This window comes from Charadrius vociferus, unplaced genomic scaffold (assembly GCF_000708025.1).
Source record: "Charadrius vociferus isolate BGI_N301 unplaced genomic scaffold, ASM70802v2 scaffold49, whole genome shotgun sequence".
NCBI lineage: Eukaryota > Metazoa > Chordata > Aves > Charadriiformes > Charadriidae > Charadrius > Charadrius vociferus.
The window spans coordinates 5,192,346-5,212,949 of NW_009661375.1; the positions used below are offsets into that span (position 1 = coordinate 5,192,346).

The window sequence follows — 20,604 nt, forward strand, 5'->3', positions numbered from 1 at the left end:
AACTCAAAACTGGTCCTCGGTTTGCTTAGGCTGTGGGGTCTTTTCAGGACAGGTTGCTTTCATAGAATCATCTAGGGTGGAAAAGACCCTTAAGATCATCAAGTCCAGCCGTTAACCTAATACTGCCAAGTCCACCACTAAACCACGTCCCTAAGCGCCACGTTTCTGGCTCCTTTTATTTGTACAGAGGCTTGGAGAGGTCAGCCCTGGCCCACGAGTGGGACATTTGGTGGTTCTGGGGTGCAAATAATGACCCCAAGCACGATGGGCTGAGCCTGGTGGGTGCTGAGATTTCCCTGAGCAGGTCCTGCACCGCAGGCAAGGGTACCGAAACTCATACTGAGCCCTCTCCCTTTTTGACTCGCACGTGAAGTATCTATACCACATAACTTATGTGCCATAATTGCACTCAGGTTGGTGAGTCGGAGAAGCAAGATGTCAAGATTCCCCCTCCCGCCTTGCAAATTATAACGTACTGTATGCCATTATAGGGTTATGATTCTGTCTAATAAGTAGGAATTTTGGGTGCTGGCAGCTCTTTAAACTTTACTGCACTGATTTCTTTGCCTGTCCGGAGGCAAAGGCGGGCGGCAAAGTCATGTGGACAGAGAGGGCTGTGTGGCCACCCAAAAGGAGATGGCTTTTGAAGGCCAGGATGAAAGGAGCCATTGTGTGTGCATGTCTGCTGCCCGTCATGGGAAGGGCTTGACAGTCAGCAGGGCTTATCATGTGTCAGCTCTGAGCACAGTTGCTGCCCTTTGATTTTGGGACCGAGGGGTCGGTTTGATCCCCTGAGGTAATGTTCAGCCCTGTGTTGGCCATCCTGGTCTCTAAATTGAAGAAACATGGGTTCGACAAATGGACCGCTTGGTGGATAAAGAACTGGCTGGACAGTCTCACTCAAAGAGTTGCGGTCAATGGCTTGATGTCCAAGTGGAGAGAAGTGATGAGTGGTGTTCCTCAGGGGTCGGTACTGGGACTTGTACTAGTCAACATTTTTGTTGCGGACATGGACAGTGGGGTCGAGTGCACCCTCAGCAAGTTTGCTGATGATACCAAGCTGTTTGGCGAGGTAGACACACTGGAGGGGAGGGATGCCATCCAGAGGGACCTGGACAGGCTGGAGAAGTGGGCCCAAGCCAACCTCATGCAGTTCAACAAGGCCAAGTGCAGAGTCCTACATCTGGGTCAGGGCAATCCGAGCACAATTACAGGCTGGGCGGGGAATGGCTGTAGAGCAGCCCTGAGGAGAAGGACCTGGGGGTGCTGATCGATGAGAAGCTCAGCATGAGCCAGCAATGTGCGATCACAGCCCAGAAGGCCAACCGTATCCTGGGCTGCATAAGAACTGTGGCCAGAAGGTCAAGGGACGTGATTCTGCCCCTCTACTCCACTCTCAGGAGGTCCCACCTGGAGTACTGCATCCAGCTCTGGAGTCCCCAACATAGAAAGGACATGGACCTGCTGGAGCATGTCCAGAGGAGAGCCACGAGGATGATCCGAGGGCTGGAGCACCTCTCCTATGAGGAGAGGCTGAGAGAGTTGGGGCTGTTCAGCCTGGAGAAGAGAAGGCTCCGGGGAGATCTTATTGCGGCCTTCCAGTACCTAAAGGGGGCCTACAGGAGAGCTGGGGAAGGACTTTTTACTAGGGCATGTAGTGACAGGACGAGGGGGAATGGCTTTAAACTGGAAGAGGGCAGGTTTGGATTAAACATTAGGAAGAAGTTTTTCACTAGTGGGAGGTGTCCCTGCCCATGGCAGGGGGGGTGGAACTCGATAATCTTCAAGGTCCTTTCCAACCTAAACCATTCGGTGATTCTATGTAGACCAGGGGTGCTTCAGGCTTCAAAGTCATGGGATTTTGCAGAAGTATGTGATCATTCCAGGCAGTGCAAGACCTTCGCTGGGGCCCTTTCTCCACACAAAGGGCCTAGAAAAATGCTGGTAGGGATGCAAATGGCGAAAAAAGCAGATGCAAAGACAGCAGGATAAGACGATAGCCACAGGTGAGCTGTTTTAAAACCACTCCTGCTCCTAGCTGGCTTGCACGTGCTGGCCGTGTTGTGCCTCTCTTGTATGTTATAGGTCCTATGTTTCAAGGGACTGTCCCCAAAGATGATGGACACACGTAAGCCATGTTGCTTGGCCAGTGGCTGGGTGACTGCTCGGCACTCATCGCAGCCCACGAGCTGTCCTGGTGAGGGAGAATAACGCAGGTGCTATCTGATACATTAAAATAAAAAAGGCCTTTTGGGTACCTGGGCAACAGGTTGCCAAGAGCTTCTTACTTTACTCAGTTCCTCCACTAGCTGCAAAACAGCCCTGCACGGGTTATTCAAATGTAAAGTTCATTTTTTGTTGGTACTGAGCAGTTGCAACACATGAAATCCCCAAACCCCAAGGTCAAATTAAAAAGAAAAAAAAAAAAAAGGAGTGCTTTCTGTAATCTGCTGATTTTTTCAGTGTCAGTCTCAAGATTTTGGGGGGCTTGGTCTCTACTTGCACAATTGCAGTTGGCAAGACTGGATTTGAAGGACTATCACCTGTATATTAAATCTCCGGTATTCAGTTATGTGTCGTTTGCATGAAAATTGAAGCCACCTTCTCCCTCAGATCTCCTGCTAATGGTGTTGCTTTAATTTAGGCTTGTTAATGGGCTGGGTAATTTAAGGACAAACCCCTGTGTTTGAAGCATTCCCAATCACTTCAAGTCTCTCATCAGTGCTAAGGACTGTCCCGCCTTTGCAGAAGGAGGCAGCTGGAAAAAATAGAGGTCTCCAGAGCCAAACTACAGGTGGATGTCTCCATCACAAAGAAGTGGATGTGTATGTGTACGTTTGAGTGCCCAAGAGGTCGGGGGTCTGTGCGTGCTTGAGCAGACTCAGCATGTCTTTGGGGAAGTCTGTCTCCTTGCTGGAATGGCCCTCAAAACCCACGACGGGGTAAAAAGGGTTGGGACAAAGGATCAAGTTAGTCACGCCCAGTTTGGCAGCTGATGCTCCAGCTAGGATTTCTCCTTCGGAAATGTCATCTGCTGGGCTTTTCCTCCCACTGCCTCCCTGACGGTCTGCTGTGCTCCTTGAGCAGGAGGAAGAGGAGGAGGAAGGCTGTCACACAGTGTTTGCTCTTCTGGGGATTTTACAGCATCCGCGCCTGCTCCCTGAGCTTCCTACCATGTCTTTCTCCTCTGCAGGAGGATATCACTCTCTGTGCTGATGTCTGGTCTCATTCTTCCCCCATGGCTCCTAACCCACTTTTGGAGGAGAGGTCCTACATCTCCCACAGCTTTATTTCATCCACCTCTCACCGTGCAAGACACAAGAGCAATGTTAAGCACATGCACACATCTCTGCTAATTTATGGTGGCTTTTGGATGTTGCTGAGTAGTTTTGCAAGCAAAATAAATATCATTCCTCCGGGATTTGGGCTGATAGCTTTATTTTAGGCATTTTTCCCAAGGGGGAAATATAGAAACTACCCTTTAATTCTTTGCTGATACCTGTTCCTTCTGAAAAATGTTGCTCAACTGAGTCATGCGGAGAAGAAATATATCTAGTTGCAGAGTCAGTTCCCACCACTTGGGATTTATGTCACAGACAACGTCATTCCATCAGGATGTAGCTGCTGTGGGCACCTCACCAGCAAGATAGGAAGTTGCGTTTCTCCTGTTGCGTGTATGCAGAACAGGTATCTTCACGATAAATCCAGTGCCAGTGCCTCACTGGAGGATTTTGTTTCTGTGGTAGGAGGAATCTCATTAACAGGAACTTCGGAGGAATCCAGTGCTGCCAGCCAGAAGACAAATGCAGCAGTGCTGTCGTCATTTATCAAATGGCAAATGACCTTTGCTATCCATTAGGATGAAATGAAAAGCTTTGGGCTTTAACTTTGTTAAAATGCACATGGCTGTCTTTTTTAGATCTCGGAGCCGGCGCATTGCTGAGATTAATCAAATTGTGCATTTTGCTAGTGTTTAAACAGTATTGTTATATAATTCAATCTCTGCGTGATTTCAAGACAGCAGGCAGAAGAATTACACTGAGCCCGGCTGCAAAATCACCCTGCTGTGGTCAATGGCTGAGGAGGCAGAAGGGGTTTAGAGCCAAGTGCCAACCTGATGTTTTTAAATCACATCTCTTGGATTCAAGTTACTTTGGGTCAGAATTAAATATGTGTGCCTATAAAGCTGTGCGTGAGAGCTCAGCTGAAGGAAATGGGTGCATTGCACTCCGGTCTGCTATAAATCTCCCCATGGGAAGAAGGTGTAGGGATGGATTTTTTCTTGTATTTCACTTTGAAAAATGATGATGTCCCAAAGAAAGGTGGCCATGCTGAAAGGAGGGAGAAGACAGCATTGCTCTGCTGGCATTGGCCATCAGAAAGGGGGCTCACAGAGGGAAGCCGGGTAGGAGGGAGGTGGGTGTCTGTGCCTCTGTGGCCCTTACCTCGCAGGGGTGGGTGGGCGGAAGAGGCTGGCACACCAGTGCAGAGTATGCCTGGAAAATCCTCCTTCCACTAGCTATTTAAGCAGGAGGCCTCGGGACATGGGTCCCTCTTCTTTGCTCAGACCTTGTCTCCAACAGACATCCACCAACACAAATTCGGCTGTTCCCAAGAAGAAGGAATTGGCTGAATGGCCATGTCCAAAGAGTTGCAGTCAACAGTTCAGTGTCCAAATGGAGACTGTTTGGTGGTGTCCCTCAAGGGTCTGTATTGGGACTGGTGCTGTTCAATATCTTCATTAATGACACAGACAGTGGGATCAAGTGCACCCTCAGCAAGTTTGCAGATGACACCAAGCTAAGTGGTGCAGTTGATAGACTTGAGGAAAGGGATGCCACCCAGAGAGGGGAGCAAACAAAACAAACCCCAAAAGTCCATACAGCTGTGTGAATTAGGTCTGGTGTAATTAGTTTGAGGTATCACCTTACAGGCTTCTCCAGGTGGTGGAACTGAAAAACTATGATTGGGTCTCTGGTTAGAAAAACTAGCATGTTTATAGGTTGTAACCCAAACCTGTATGTATCTCAGCGTAGGTCTGCGCAGATGCTTTATCCTTTTAGAAGGATTTTTTTCTCTCATTAATGTATCTGCTTATTTACAAACATAAATTAAACCTGGTTTAGAGCATATGATGTAACAGGGCCTCGTATTGAAATAATGGCAGGCTTTGTGTTCCAGCTGGTGTAGCTCAACTTGCAGATAAGACCATAATACTTTTGCACATAGACACGCCCAGAAGCAAATATATATATACTTGTAGCTTCAATGCGAAAAGCAAGAAAAAGCAATGACCATGAATGGTGGGGCTTTATAAATCAACTGAGCACCATCGGCTGGTCTGACAATAGCTGGACAAAGAGCGGCCGATACCTCAGTGGAAATCAATCCGTTAATGGACAGGTTTTCTTGTCTGTTCCTAGAGTTAATGGGAGTCTCTGCAAGAGAGAGGATCTAAAACAATTAGCTGGAAATACCTCCTTGTTTGAGAAGAGTCTTGGGGAAGTGTCTCTTTATCTAAAGTTATGTGAACTTTCAGTCAGCCAGTGACATGGACGCAAATCACCTCTAAAGTGGACTCAATCCTGGATTTTTGTTAGACCAAATATCATGGATATCAGTATAGAGGATGTGGCATTTATTTTTGGGTGCTTGTAATAAGAAAGTTTGCATCACTCAATTACAAGTATGTACGTAAAAGTCATTCCCACTGTGGACCGTGAATACCTGGAGGAGCTGCGTGGCACCGGATCCACGTCTTGCTCCGGCCCAGCTCTCCCCTGGGAATGCCTCTGCTCTGAGAAACTGAGCTAGGAGGCTTGAACGAGGAAGAAGTGACTAAATATTGACTCAGAAAAAACAAAGATCCCATTTAGATGTAAATGGAAAAGGAGGGGGGGGGAGGAGAAGGAGGAAGGAAACTGAAATACATAAAATAAGAGTCTACAAGCAGAATTATCTTGTTGCAGAATCCGTTTTCCAGACTTCCCTTGGTGAGTTATCGGCAACACTCCACATATTTGTGCAGCCAAATAGCTGCAAGGCACAAGTACATTCTCCAGTAGCAAATAATTCCCTTTCCTGATAACATCTTCAGCAGGGCTTGGCTGCAACGTGCAAGCGCAATGGCACGAATTTTGCTCTGAAGGTGGGGGGGACACCCAGCGTGGCGTTTGTCAGGCAGCTCAAATTCAAAGCAAAAGCAATATATGGACCCAGGAGGGGAGGCGTTCAAAGGCACTGAGGTTTTCCCATGGGCACATCGGTGGCTGGGGGACCTTTAAGCACCCGCCTTCACCCTTTCTACGCCATCTGCATCCAAACAGCGAAGATGATAACCAAGAGGTGGTGGGAGCATTTTGAGGCTTAGCAGGATGGTGCTCGGTTACCAGCTCCAGAGACAACAAATTTTTAGGTGTGGAGAGGGCTGGGGAAGAGACATAGGGCAGGAAAATACATTTTTTTCACCTTCTTTCCTGGATGTGTTGTGGATCTGGGCTGCTCATAGGGTCGTCTAATAATATCTGGATTTGGACCTGAGATATGTCAGGTGTTGGTGCTGCCAGAGCCAGGTCTGGACACTGGCCTTTCCCATGACCAGGTCCAGCTTCACCCAGCTCACCTCAGCCCGGCCTGTCCACCCTCTCCGTTGCTGACTTTGATTATCTGCAAGCAGACTGTAGCCATATTGACAATTAAATGAAAGTGCTCCATTGTAGATATGAGCACGGGCATCAGCGCCGGGCTGCTTCTGAGTTAGAGCAATGGGAAGGTCTACCGGGGAAAAGCCTGCGAATTTAACAGAGCAGTTTCTTCTTTGCCAATAACATGAGACGCACCTTGGTGGGAAGTGTCAACACTTCAGCATTTGCAAAACAGGGTCTGTCAGACCTCTCTGCACGAACGCTAATTGCTTATACGTGGTGAGGCGGCGCAGCCCAACAGACAGACCCAGACGATTCTGGCCCTGGCCCAGCTCCTCCGCGATCGTCCTGTCTTTGAAAGACAGGTTGTCCATTGATGCCACCTATCTGCCTTACTTTAGTGGGGGAGTCCGTCACCCCTGGGTCTGAGAGTGTGTGGTTCCAGCAAGTTGGACTTGATCAGATGTGGAAAGGCAGAGTTCACCCATCTCCCTGGCCAGCAGAATGAGTGCTCAGGATGTGCAAAATTAGGTTAAAACAATGTAACACCCATTGGTTCAGATTTTTATGTCTCTTCTGTTGGTGTCACTAACAGTAACTGAGCAAGACAAAGCGGAGTACTCAGAGAGAAGGATAACTGCTCTTTCAAGGTCAATGGTTTTTCTGAGCTCCAGAGGGATAATAAAACATGAAGGAGCAAAAGTCAAATCTCTGCTAGAAAGCCCTGAGCCCATGTCACAAAATTGCGCCACTATCAGGGGCTCCTCCGCTGCTGCTCACGTCAGTTCCAGTGTTCCCATCAAGGCGTCAAACCTTGCAGGGACACGCTTGCCCACGTTGGCTTGGCTGCAGATGTGAAAGGTTACATGTGTCCTACCCTTGCCAAGCAGAAACACCTCTTTTTTCTCCTCTTTTTTTTATCCACTTGCTGGGAAAATGGGGGCAAATGCAAGAATCTGTCATCCCGGTGCATGGGATTCAGCCGCTGCTCCGCACTGGAGGCACCACGATGGAAGAAGAATCAGTGCAAGAGCTCAGCCGAGGGACCTCGCTCCCAGCAAGCGCTGTTTATTCCCCTCTTGAATTTTCCTGCAGATGAAGAGCAGGTTATCCTCGGAGACACAACCCAGAGCTGTGCTTGCAAATTGAAATCTTGGGCCCCACACACTTGCTGGGAAGCAGCGCATCGGCGGCGAACGCTCGCAGCAGGCTGTGCTTCACGGGGGCACATCTGCGGGGGCTTCACTGCTTGCAAGGGTCTCTTCCTCCACAACGGGGGGAAAATGTGATTTTCCTGTGTTTTTTTGTTGTTTTGGGTTTTTAGGGTTTTTTTTGTTTGTTTTTTTTTTTTAGTGGAAGGCTTTACAGGCTGGGATTTGGAAGCTTTCCCAGTTTTTGCAAATAAAACTGTGAGTCTGTCTGTGGAGCGTTGGAAGAGGAATCTCAGGAACGTGGGAGCGTTCTCCCCGGAGCCGCTCTGGAGTTTCTCCTCTTGCTGCCTTGAAATACTCCTAAGGCGGTGATTGTTCTGCACATCTCCATGTGCTGGAAACAAAGGAAAAGTGGGACCTAATAGCAATTTTGTTTGAAACAGTCAAAAAAACCCACCCAAACATGCAGGATTAGGCCCTGCAGTTGGAGAACAAAAAGAAGGAAATATCAAGCTCATATTCTGCACAGTGAGTGTGGGACAAAATTAATACCAGCCGCGGTCCCTGCTTCACTCATCGCAGTTTGTAAAAGACCTCAGTGCATCCTTGTGTCCTGTTTTTCATGTCACTGCACAATGGAGGCTGCCTATTGGGGCAGCTAACCAGCTTCCTAACTCTAATGGGACTTGAGCAAGCCAAGAGATATTCAACGAGCTGAGATAAAAGGCTACAGCTGTCTCCCAGGCTGTATATATTAAAATGAGAGACGTTCCTTTCTTGTCGTTCCCCGTCTACATGATGGCTAATCATAAAATTTTACAGAACAAAAACTTATGGGCATCGTATTCCCTATTTTGTAAGTTAGGAGTTGCAGCCAGTTCAGGAATGGGATGAACCTTGAAAAGAAGAAGTTTTATCTTCTTAACCAAGGACTGGAGCCGTGCAGTACCACCGGCGGGATAATCTATTTCCTCCAGGCTGCTGCCTTAAAAATGTCAAGAAGTTAAAGGGATTTGAGTAAAAATAGAAAACGACATCCTGGATGACGAGGGAAGGCTTCACGTCCGGCGGGGAGCTGGGAAAGGCAGGAAGGCACCAGGCAAAGCCCAGCACTGGCGGGGAGCCGGGCTCACATGGGGATCTCCAGGCTGGGATGGGAGAAGGGCAAAGAAACCCCATGGAAAGTCAAAAATCCACCCTGGTCCTTTTTCTGGGGGGAATATGGGGTTATTTCTGCTTGTTCTTGCTACTCTGCCATGCACATGGGGTCAAAATAAGATGGGCCCAGGGTTCAGGCAGGTTCTTGGGGCTGGTGGGGTGGAGGTGGAGGGTGAAGCACCTTCTGCTTCCCACCCCAGCGCTGGCGAGCATGGCAAATCCCTTCATTTATTGCACACGGGCCACCATCTCAGCAAAGAGGAGCTCTTGAGATTTCCTTTCAAGCAGCAGTGGACGGGCAATGCTGGCGACCCCGGGATGCTGACGTGAGGACATCAGGAGCTGAGCAGTGGCATTTTTCCAGGGATCGGTGCTGAAATATCGTCTCGGTATAATTGAGTGAAGAAGACTCAGTCTGTCCTCTAACAGCAAATTAAACACAACTTTGTGGGTTTGGTGGTTTGTTGCCAAGTGCCAATACAGCTCCGTATTAATAGCTTATGACAGGATTATTCTGCCTGTTTTTGGCAGGAAGGAGCTCTTTGGCCTTAATCCTGGTTGTGGCTAAGGGAAGAAACCCAGCATTTACCGACGTCCCCCGTATTTACCGACGGTGTAACTCTTCACGCCCATATATCACTTACATCCCAAATTTTCAGAGATGAGCAGAGTAGAATGACCCCGCATCAACCCAAAAATGCTGCCAGGTGATGAGGAGAGGTGAGGACCCTTCATACACGTCCCAGCCGCCGAGCTCAGGCTCCCCTGTGAGCACGGATTCCCCTGCATGACCGTGGGCACCCATCCTCCCCCCCCAAATTTAATATAATATAATGTAAAATAAATTGTCAGGTTGTTAACTTGAGAGATCTTTAAAAATTGGTTTATACCTGTAGCAACCCAGCATTTAGATGCCTGAAAGGGGGAAAAAAACCAGAAAAAGAATACAGCTGGAAATAGAAAAGCAAAAGGGATTTGAAGTGGTAGGTTTAGGCAAAGTACTCAGCACACAACCAGGTCAAAACCTCTTTGGGGGGCATCTGGATGAAGGCTCCCACAGCATTTAATCCTTTTTAAAAATCACAGACTCCAGCCAGGGACTTCAGTGGTCACGGAGAATATATTTAAATGAAAATCTCCAAATTACACATGTAAAATAGTTTCCTGGTAAGCCTGGCATCCCACCCTTCCCTGCGCTTGGAGCGATGAGGAGCCAGCTAGAGACACTTCTAGGGCTTGAGTTTGGGAAAAGCTGAGTTGTTAGTGCTAGCGACTGAGACTCGCTGAATTAAACTGGCAGCATCGCTGGAAATAAAAGCAGGGTTTTTCACCAAGAAGGAATTTTCAAAATTTGTCCCTAATTGTTGAAGTTTTGACTGGGTACGTCAGAATTTGCTGGTTTCTGTGTGGGCAGCAGGGCTGGACTGGCACTGGAGGCTTTTGGACAGGCCAGCGCTGGGGCTGTGTGGGGACAACAAAGATACATGTGTGCGAACCACCAAAACCTCCAGGAAAACTGAGGACAGCCTTGAATTTTTATAAGGAGGTCAGCACAGCCATCGCTTTGTGCTTCCCACGGACCTGCGGACAATGTCTCTTCTCACTGTTACACATTTGCAAAGAGGAGGAAGGGAAAAAAAAAAAAGTTAAACTTTGTCTCCTTCGCCCTGATGGTGCCAGCCGTGCCCCGTGGGCACAGAGGAGGTGACGGGGTGGCCGGGGTGGAGGCGACACCCCGCAGCACCGAGCTCCCGTCTCTGCATCTGTCAGTGCTGCCCAGAGCCGACGAGAATTTTGGGAGGCAGAAGTGTTTATCTCGACTTCACGCTGGAAACTGTGTGGAGTAACCAGGAGTCAAAGCAAGAATAAATAACTACAGGGGAAAAAAAGAAACCCAAAGCCCCCAAGATGCTTGAATCTGCTTTAAAGTTCTCAGGTGGCACAAAACAGAGACATCGACCCTTTTTCTGTCTTCCCTTATCTTACCAAAAACAGAGGAGCATTTACCCACGTGCACACAAACATTTCAGAGAGGATCCAGGCAAAGCCATGCTAAAATATTTAAATGTAGCACCACGCTCTGTCAATGACCTTTGCATAATTAGAAAGTCTTTCTCTTTCTGATCATGGAAATGGCCCGTGGCTTCTGCCTTTGTTCTGCTTGCTATAGTCTCCATATGCTCCATCTGCATCCCGAAATTATCGATCGGCTGTGCATCTGAAATGTAAAGATTTATAAGCAGCGGTGGCAGGGTTGGAGGTCCCAGGTGGCGGGTTTGCAGGTCACCAAGGTTTTGGCTGCCACAGATGGGACGAGCAGAGGGTTTAGATGCGTTAGGGCCTCACTAATGAGTTGCAAGTTGGGCCAGTTCTTGAACGAGGAGGCTTCCTATGGCTCCATTCCCATCTGTTCCCAAAAATCAGGCTAACAAAACACAAAATAACTCCCTGCTCACACACAGGGCTGTCACAGCCTGTTCCTCCTCGTAAAGATGTCAGCATGTTCCTACCGTCGGCTTCATCACGTGCCTGGAAATCAGTGGGTTTAGCAGCCCGCGGAGAAGAAAATGGTACGTGTCTCTTTCTCAGAGCAGGTTTGGGATGTTCATCGTGTAATCAGCTTGGCAGGGGGCTGTAAATGTGGCCACAGGGGCATCTCGCATTGCTTTCACCCTTTGGAGAACCGGAGTCGTAAGACCCTATCCTTCACCTACGCAGTCAATGAGATTTCGCCACCAGCTCTACGGTTCCTTACTATCCAGATGGAGATTTATAGGGTTGCTTTTGCTTTCCTGGATGCTTTGATTTGACTAAAACATCTGAACTGAGGAGTCCTTCATTCCAGAAGGCAGATGGCAATTTTTATTAGCAAGTGGTTTCCTATTCTTTCTATTCATTCAATAACGTATTTTCTGTTGCTGTAGTTGGATGTATGTTACACACACATGATCGCTAACACTTCACGTTATTCATGTTGATTTTCTTTCAGCTCAAAGGCTTTTTTCATTCATATTCTGTCTCTTAATGGCAACAGCAGGTATACGTATGCTCTTTTTGTATGAAAAAATGTCTTGCAATCTTTTCATAGCTTCTTCTAGTGTTTCCATACAAAATCTTCCCTAATTTAACATAACTAGCAAATCTCAGCAATGCGTAATAACGCTTTTTCCCTGTCCGAAAGGCAAGGAGCTCTCAACCTCTTCCAAGATAACTCGATTCCTTTGTTAAGGAATGACATTATCTGATGAGGTACGAGTCATCCTCATCTTGTAACAATTCCAGCGAAAGCCAGCAGCAATCGGGGGCTACCAGAATTGCATTTCTCAGCCATTACCTTATTGCTGCGAAATACAGTTTCAGCCATCCATCTGCTAAAGAGCCCATAATAACGACAACTCGACCAGCGTCTTGGCTGATCCTGACAGTAGCGAGCCTTTCAGCTTACAAAGCTAACGACTTACTAATTACCCATACCGAGCAGGCGTTGGAGAATTGACCATCTATAACCATCTATATAGCAAATGCTCCCACGACTGGGAGGACGGCAGCGCTCGGGATTTCGGGACCTGCAGTTGCACGTTGATTTACCAGGATGTTGCAGGACATTGTTCCTTTTGCTGCATCTTCCTGACATCTGTGCCCAGCTGGTGGTTGGGTGGGTGGTTTTTTTGTGGGATGTTTGGTTTCTTTTTTTTTTTCAATCATGCTCAGATTTCAAGGTTTCGGGGGCAGCGACAGCCTTTTTTTTTTTTTTTTTCTGAGTTTATCCATCGCCTGGCTGAAGGCAGCCTGGAAGCCTGCCAGGAGCACCTGGCAATGCACTTAGTAAATTATAGTAATGAAAAGAAGTGTCAAATGCTAGGAGGTAGTTATAAGGCTTTACTGATGTATACACTTTGAAGGCCAAATGCTGCTTTTAACATATTCAGGTATGACCTGGCACCTCTTTACCCTAACAAGATGCAGAGGAGCAAACTGATTAATCGTTAAGTCTAACTGCTGGTGAAGTCTGAACTCCCAAGTAGTTATTAACGGCAGATCCTATAGTCCTTAGCAAAAAGGTGGTTTTCTTCTTTTCTAAAATCATACGAATGTATCAATGCTGCAAAGATTGCGAAAGGCAGCGCTGACGAGTCTGGGGAGATGAGGTGACGGGCCCCCGCCACCTCAGTGCTTTTGGCCACGGAGCTGGATCCTGCTTGGGAACAGCACGGGCTGGATCACGCTGGAGAAGTGGCGGATGTTTCTGTAACCCGCTGATTATCTGCTGGCTGAATGGGAGACGGGGGACTGTCTCTTGTTTCTAATATGCAATAATTTCTAAAATGCATTTCATTCTCTGTAGCGGAAATATGGGAAAATGATGTTTCATTTTAAGTGGCTTTGTGGGCGTTCACGCTTTGCTGGTGGGTGAAATACTTTGGCGCCTGCAAACTGGGAAAGTTGTGGGTCTGAGGTTCTCGGTGCTGACATAGCAGAGCTCCCGTCGTCCCCGCACTCCTCGAGCATCCCTGGAAAAGGAGGTTCTTTGGTTAATAAAAAATGGTTGTGTGATACCAGCAGCTAGATGAGGCTTTCAGCACAGGCAGGGATCAGTGCAATTAGCTGACAAGCCCTCGCAACGGGAACCTTCCATGCAGGGGTTGGTGTAGGGTAAACCAGAGCCAGGCTGAGACCGTGCACCCGAGCTTTGCCAGAGCTTCAGCACTTGAAAAGCAGAGCTCCTCTCCTGCCCTATATCCTGCAATGATTTGGGTGTTTTAGTTCTGTTCGATGGGGGAAGTCTGGGTGATTTATGGGATGGCCAAATACCTCTTTGTGGATGGGGACGCAGCCATCTGCTCTCGAAGCTGCTCTCCCGGGGGGTGGGGGGTGTCGTTGACAGGGATGGTTCTTGTGGTAGGATAATGTGGCCCAAGCCTGGGGAGCCAGTCTCACCAGCTTTGTCTGCTGGGATGAAGGTCAGAGTAGCAGAATTTTCCCTAAATTAGGTATAGGGAAACTATCCCCATCCTCTACCTCCCACCACTGTGAGAGTGTTAACTTTCAAATGGAGATGAAATTCAAAAGCACAAAGGGGCAACATCTTGGAGAAAGAAAGTCCATTCCCAGATAAGCAGCTAGAGCAGGGGAGAGCAACCTTCAAAGAGGGATGCGGTGATTTTAGAGGGGACTTTGCTCTGGGCTCTAGGTCCTCTCCAGGGGTTGGAGCTGTGAATAGACCCAGATCCTCCTCGGGAGAGGGCAAGAAAGGCAATGCTGAGATTTGGGTTTCCAGTGCTTCTAATTTTGGCAGACACATACAAAATGTGTTTATTCCCCTTTAGCTATCACCAAGTCCTTCAGAAAAGAAGCTGCGAAGAGGGTGCACAGTGGCAATGCTCCAGGTAAGATGGGCGAGCTATGAGGCACAGAGCAGAGCGCTACCCTTGGCTCTGCCCCACGGGAGAAGGGATCCAGACCATCCACCCAGAATAACTGACGTCATCGGAAAAGACGTACAGAAGCTTCTTGGCACATTTTATTTGTCTTTTAGACTTACGTTGATCTCTGAGTTGCTCTTTCAAAAGAAGGACCTATAGTGACTCTAAAACCTCAGGATGTCTTTCTTGAATGATAATAGCTCAATTAGAGCCAGTCATTAGACAGATATGGCTAAGGTCATCTTCTCTTATGTACTTTACTTGGAAATTTTCTTGCTGGGTCCTTCTATAACTCTTTGCAGTCAGCTGAAAATATTTGGCTTCTCAGCAAACTTTCCCGTTATGAGTCAGCTGCCTGGCCAGGGCCCCACACCACTACCCCACAAAACCCCAGCAACAGCCTCTCCCCACCGCGAAAATGAGAACCTCTTTCTAGCCTTTGGTTTCTCTTTTAGTCAGCTGCTAATCCATGAAGCCCTTTCTTTATCTCATGCTACTTTTATTGCTTTGACAGCTTTTGCGGAGGCAAAGCTTTCATGAAACCCAGGTAGGTGATACACATTGAATCCCCTTCATCGTATTCATTGAATTCTTCAGACATTGCGAATGCATTATAAACTTTGACTTCTTTCTGCAAAAGCCCCCCGTTGCCCTTTCCCCGGTGTGTTGGATCTGCTAAATGCATCCCTATGTAACCATACACACCTATACTTTATTGAAGTTTCTAGTAATTTGCCTAGTGCAGGTCAGACTGGTTGGGTCACAGCTCTTGAGCTTGCCTCTTCAGAAACCGGTGTCAAGTTTATCATGGAGGACAAATACTGAGGACAAATACTGTTATCATTTTAAATAATTATATTTGAATCTCTTTACAAGTCTTGGGCCAGTGACATCTCACCACAGCAATACACTCCTCTCTCAATTTACCTATTTATTCCCGAATCTGTTTGTGACACTCGTATTTAAGAAGCTCATCAGACCCATTCCAGATAAAGAGGGTTTTGCAGTGGGAGTCTCCAGCCCCGCTCCCACTGCAAACACACAGGGAGGTCGTTTACCTGACCCACCGGGGTTTTATTTCACCCAAGACCTCTTTCACACTTCCACTGCTTGCTGGCCCCAGCGAGTCCCAGGTAGACTTTCTGTCTCTGCTATGTTTTCACGTGCGTTTTTATGCCTCTGGCAAACTGTTCTGCAATATCATTTTCACTTGCCTTATTGTGGTTTTATATTTGCCAGTGTTGATGCTGTATTCTATTTTCCTCTTTCAGACGTAGTGTTTTGATGACTACCTTTTTTGTTCCTAATAGCCTTCTTCACTCTGCTACTTAACTTCTCTGCTTTTAAAAAAATTCTTTAGGGTCTTTATGAAGGAGTGTTACATGTTAAGCTGGAGCCTGTAACATATCCTTAAGCTGCTGCCATGATACTTGAAAGTATTGTATCCTTTTAGCTCTTCCATTTATTTTTAAATGTAATGCCCCTTTCTAAATTGTAGGTATTACTGTGAATCAAGACCATTACATGGCATGGTGGAAAATTAAGACAATAGCAGGTCCAAAGCACATAGACAGCTTCCCAAATGTTGTACAAAAAAGCAAATCTATTTTAGCCCAATCTATATGAGGCACTGAACCCCCGAAACACAGGACTGAAAGGGTCTTCAAAATATGCTAAGCTCAGTACTGCATCATTATGAGCAATCACATCCTATTTTTCCTGTCGTATATTTATCAAACCTAATTTTAAAACTTCTACAACTTTCTTCTGCTCCTGCCGCTTGGTGGCTGCTCAAGAGCCTCAGTGACCCGTGAGCTGGGGACTTTCCAGCCTGAGAGGTCTGCACCCACCCAGGCGATACCTGGTTGATCCTAACCTTGGAGCTGAGACAGTTTTTCTCCTTTCCTGGGGTTTATTCCCCACCCTGGAGCACCAAAGCCAGGCTGCTGTGACCCCAGAGATCAACTTTCCCAGCCCCAACCATCCACACCGATGGTTGAACATAGACCTCATCCCGCTCCTGGAAACCTTTCTATTAAGGGCAATAATATAGGGCTGGGAATGGAAATCTTTATCCCTATTTATGCCCTGATCTCGTGTACCATGAGCTTCACGTGCAGTATAAGCCGCAGATATGATGCACGGGCTATGTATGTCTTTCCATACTTTATAGGTCAAGTTCAGTCCCCAAGCCCTGATTCATAAAAGCACTGAAGTACTTACTCAGAGTCCAGCACATCTGTAAGTACTTTGCTGAATTAGAGCCTTATTAATCTTCCTGCATTTAAAATAACTTTTTTTTTTTTTTCATTTTAAAAATAAATGGGCATGTACTATTTCTTCATGTTTGGGATTTTTTCGAACATTGATTTTAATGCTCTTCTGGCTTGGCTGGATATCCCTCCTTCCAGCCAAGCAGCTGCTCGTGCTAAACCCGGGAGCAAACTCTCTCTCGCAGTGCTGATGCCACCGGGAAGGAGCTCCAAGTTATCTGTGATTCCCATTTCCAGGGGGAAAACAACCCAACCTCCCCCAGGAGCCACACTGAGCCATTCCTGAATCCACGACCACAAGGCATTTTGAGTCGAAAAATAACGGAACGTAGCTGTGGGTACATTTCTGAATTATTTCAATAGATTTGGGGGGAAATGCCAGCCAAGCGTTGCTGGCACCAGTTGCAAAAGGAATTTTTGGAGCTGGAGAAAACAGCGGTGCTGGGATTCAGGGCTGCGATCTGTGCGGAATGGGGAGCGTGCGATTTATGGCAAAGCCACTCCTTCCTCCTGGCTCCACTTCATTAGTCAAAAATTAAAAATTAAAAAAATAAAAAGCAGGTTGCCAGTGCTGGGAGCAATAGGTCCTTGGAAATTCATAGGATCACAGAATCGTTTAGGTTGGAAGGGACCTTTAAAGGCCATCTAGTCCAACCCCCTGCCATGGGCAGGGACATCTTCAACTGGATCAGGTTGCTCAGAGCCCCGTCCAACCTGACCTGGAACGTTTCCAGGGATGGGGCATCTCCCACCTCTCTGGGCAACCTGGGCCAGGGGCTCACCACCCTTGTTGTAAAAAATTTCTTCCTTATACCTCATCTAAATCTTCCTTCTTTTAGTTTAAAGCCATTACTCCTTGTCCTATCGCAACAGGCCCTGCTAAAAAGTTGGTCCCCATCTTTCCTGCAGGCCCCCTTTAAGTACTGAAAGGCCACAATAAGGTCTCCCCGGAGCCTTCTCTTCTCCAGGCTGAACAACCCCAACTCTCTCAGCCTGTCCTCGTAGGAGAGTTGTTCCATCCCCCTGATCATTTTTGTAGCCCTCCTCTGGACCTGCTCCAACAGGTCCATGTCTTTCCTGTGCTGAGGGCTGCAGAGCTGGACAGTGCACATTGCCAGCTCATGTTGAGCTTTTTCATCCACCAGTACGCCCAAGTCCTTCTCAGCAGGGCTTCTCTCCATCCCTTCATCCCCCAGCCTGTATTGATACTGGGGTTGCCCCAACCCGGGAGCAGGACCCTGCCCTTGGCCTTGTTGAACCTCATGATATTCACATGGGCCCACTTCTCGAGCCTTTCCAGGTCACTCTGGATGGCATCCCCTCCCTCAGGTGTGTCAACCGCACCATTCCGCTTGGTGTCATCCACACACTTGCTGAGGGTGCACTCAATCCCACTGTCCATGTCATTGATGAAGATATTGAACAGTATTGGTCCCAATATGGACCCCTGAGGGACAAGACTCATCACCGATCTCCGTGAAGACATTGAGCCATAATTGCAATGAGAAAACCTATGATTTGGGAAGAAAAGCCCCAGCAGCACTTAAAACACCTCCTGGGGCTGAGCTTTCCTCTTTGCTTGCCCGCCTAAAATACCCCGTAGGGAGATGCAGAATGAAGAGCCTGTGCACGTACAAACTGAGCACATTTCCAAGGCAAAAAATGATGCATCACCCAAGCATCAGGGCTTATCTCACTGTGTCCCACCACACCTACATGGTGGGCGGGTGCCTCCCCACCCCAGCACAGCTCATCCGCCTCCTACGAATGCATCAGGTGCAAATATTCCCCCGTCAATCTCGCCGGGCTCTTTTTTCCAGGCCTGAGCACTTATTTTTTCAGCAATGCAAACCAGTCTATTTTCTGTATTTAATTTTTTTTTTTCTTCAGCGACGCAATCAGTGCATTTTCTGTTGTCAATAATTTCTGCATTTCTGTATTTAAACACAGCAAATATGCCGGTTTGCACACTGAAAAAAAATCAAATAATGTGTAGGCTTGGCAAAAGGGCGCAGAGCCGGGCAGTTCCGAACCTCATGTGCAAGGCTCTGCGCAACTTTTCCCTGTTCTCCAAAAAGCGTAGCCTTAAAAAAAAAAAAGAGAAAGTGGGAAAAAGGGGCAAAATCAAATCTTGAAGGTCCTTCCTCATCTCTCCATCCCCGCGTGGGGCTGGAGGAGCGGCAGAGGATGCTGTAAATGCAGCCACGTTAACGGGAGGTGGGAATTAGGGGAAGCCCGGCTGAGCTGTGCAATTCGGGAGCGGTTTTTTTTGGAAGAGTATTGGAGTTTGTTTATGCCGTGCAAAAGCCAAGCTGCCGCGAAGGTCTTGCTTTCGGGGGGAGAAATGGGAGAAGTTGAAGAGGACGCAGCCAGGAGGTTTGTTTTCCACACTGTTTTCGGAGCCGTATTTGTTTTCTTTGACAGTGACTTACAGCCCGGCTTTCTTTTCTATTTTGTTAGGGCAATAAAGAAGATAAATCTGTAATAATTCAGCTCTCTGTCTTTAATAAAATCTTGTCTTCTTCACACAGCCCCTGGGAAGATCTCCATTTTGCAGCCCCGCGAGATTGGCTGGGTTTTTCCATTTCACCTCTTCACCAGAAACGACAGAAAAATAACATTACCAGGAAAATTAATAGCTAAATACAATTTCAGGCAGAGGCAAAGCTTTCGGCAGGAGGAGCGTGACTCGATCCTGAGTCTGACCGTGCGGGCCCGGGGGATGCTTTTCGGCGAGGGCCAGGAGCAGCGTGGCGGCCGCTGCAATTACTTTTGTCTTCGTTAACGGGCTCTCGGGTTGGAGACCTCAAATAGCAGCTAATGAGAGTTTCCATCCTCGACGCGGATCGATGTCGAGCTAATCTTTGTTGGTTTTGTGCTTGTGCCGGGTACCGAGAAGAAAGGAAATTAAGCTCCGAGCGGACAGGGAGTTGGGGGAGACGCCGAGGCAGCGGCGGACTGGGGGAAAGTCCTTGGAAGTTGCTGTAAAAAGTTTGGGGTTTGGGTTTTTTTTGCACCCCGTTGCCTTTTTTAGCCCAGTTTTGCATTGCACGAGGCCTTGGTGTGTGGGCACGTGCCCCCAGATGCCTGTCTGCCCACCAATTTTTTACCATAATGACTACTCGCAGCCAATTTTGTCAGAAATGGAGTGAAAATGCCTCTGCGCTTGAGCACTGCAGGGTAGGGGGTGGGCTTTCAGGCAGGGGCCATGGCCTTGGGAATGCCGTGGTCACCTGCTTTTGTTCCCGATTTTTTCCTGGGTTTCGGGGTGTTTTTGGGTTTGGGTTTTTTTTTTTTTGGAAAGTAAGGTTTTGAAGGAGTAAAGAAGGCCTGTTCCAGCTTCGGAGCAGACCTGTGATGCTGGGGGTCCTGGTCGCTCCTGGAGACGTAAGTTGGAGCATTGAAAAGCGCCAACTTTGTAAAGCTCTTCCTGAAGAACAAAGGTTGGGTGGGCCATTCCTGCAATCCCAGGAGAGGAGACCAGACACATGGAAGGTGGGGTCTACAACTCCTTCCTCATCTAGGGATGAGAGACCCAAGAGCACCAGCCATTCCTCAGCCACAAGCGCAGAAGCTGATGGTGGCCTCGTCGCTGCAGGCCACGGTGTTGCAGACTGAAGGGAATGTGTAGGAGGTGGGTGGTAGTATGGACCCACCTCCCTCCGGGGCAGGAGGTGACGTAGGAGCTCCCTGGAGAGAATCCAGAGCACCACAGCGATCTACAGCCACAGGGAGGTGATCTAGAGCCCCCCTCCCCCAGCTGCAGGTAGCCCAGAACCACTCTCCCAGGCAAGAGGTGGCCTGAAGCCCCTCGAGATGATCCAGAACCCTGAGGTGATCTAGAACCCCCAGCCCAGACAGGAGATGACCCAGACCCCCAGGTGATCTAGAACCAGGCCTCCAGGCACATGTGGGTCTTAAGACCCCCCTGGCACCTAGACACCCCCCCACCCCC

The 20,604-nt window shown here is 48.0% G+C and overlaps 1 protein-coding gene across 1 annotated transcript in view; it reads left to right on the forward strand.

Annotated features, from left to right (window-relative positions):
• The window catches only part of PELI2 (pellino E3 ubiquitin protein ligase family member 2), a 146,715-nt gene that overhangs the window by 51,354 nt on the left and 74,757 nt on the right, over positions 1-20,604 (forward strand). The gene's annotated exons all lie outside the window — the stretch shown is intronic.